This window comes from Otolemur garnettii, unplaced genomic scaffold (assembly GCF_000181295.1).
Source record: "Otolemur garnettii isolate 467f Iridium unplaced genomic scaffold, OtoGar3 scaffold00182, whole genome shotgun sequence".
Lineage (NCBI taxonomy): Eukaryota > Metazoa > Chordata > Mammalia > Primates > Galagidae > Otolemur > Otolemur garnettii.
The window spans coordinates 1,001,488-1,002,484 of record NW_003852577.1 but is presented as its reverse complement, the minus strand read 5'-3'; positions in this window follow the sequence as shown (position 1 = coordinate 1,002,484).

Below are 997 nucleotides of genomic sequence, written 5' to 3'. Positions count from 1 at the left end.
AACCTCCAACTCTTGGGCTTAAGTGATTCTTTTGCCTCAGCCTCCCAAGTAACTGGGACTAAACTTTTCATTCTTTATGAGACAATCTAGCAGTTGGTGTCCCTGGTCAGCCATTTGACTCCTTCTCCTAACAAATCCTTTTAAATAATAATAATATTCTGTGAAGTTTAGATTTAGTGGAGGGGCCCCACTTGGGGAACTGGAGGGCAGAGTTCCAATTGAAGATGCTGTTATTTTAGAAAATGCCATCAAGCTTAAACCAATAAATTCTTGTTGGAGGAAACTTTATCCAGATGTTGTGTGAGACTTCTCAGGATTGATGACAGAGCCACTGGGGGAAATCACGGAAAAGATCGTGAATGTGATTAAAAAGATGGGGGTAGAGGGTTTTGAGACATGACTCTTGGAAAAATTCAAGAGCTAATAGGCGCCACACTGGAGGAATTACCAGAAGATGTCATGATGGAGGCCAGGGCTTTCAAGCCAGGGCAGACAATGTGGAGAAGACGCAGAAGGGGCAAGCCCAGGAGACAAAGCTGGCCCCATAGCCCGGGGAAGGGCTCTCACTGTGCAAGATGGCTTTCACTTCTTTTATGACATGGACACTTCCATGATACAGGTGCTGAAACTAAAGAAAATGATGGAAGAAAACAGTGGAAGAAGAATTGGTACCATATAGAAACATGTTTAGAGATGAAAAAAGGTTAGACAGAAATTGCAATGCATTTCTGTAAAGTTACACTAAACATGCCTATCTTTCTCCTATTCCTCCTCTTCAACTGTTTCCACCTCTGAAACAAAAAGACCCCTCCTCTCCCTCCTTCTCCTCACCCTACTCAATGTGAAGATGATGAGGGTGAATCCCTTAATGATGATCCACTTCCATTTGATGAATAGTATATAAATGTTTTTCTTCCTTATATTTTCTTAATATTTTCTTTCTTCTAGCCTGCTCTCTTATGATGCAGTATATATACAAAATATACATCAATTGTGT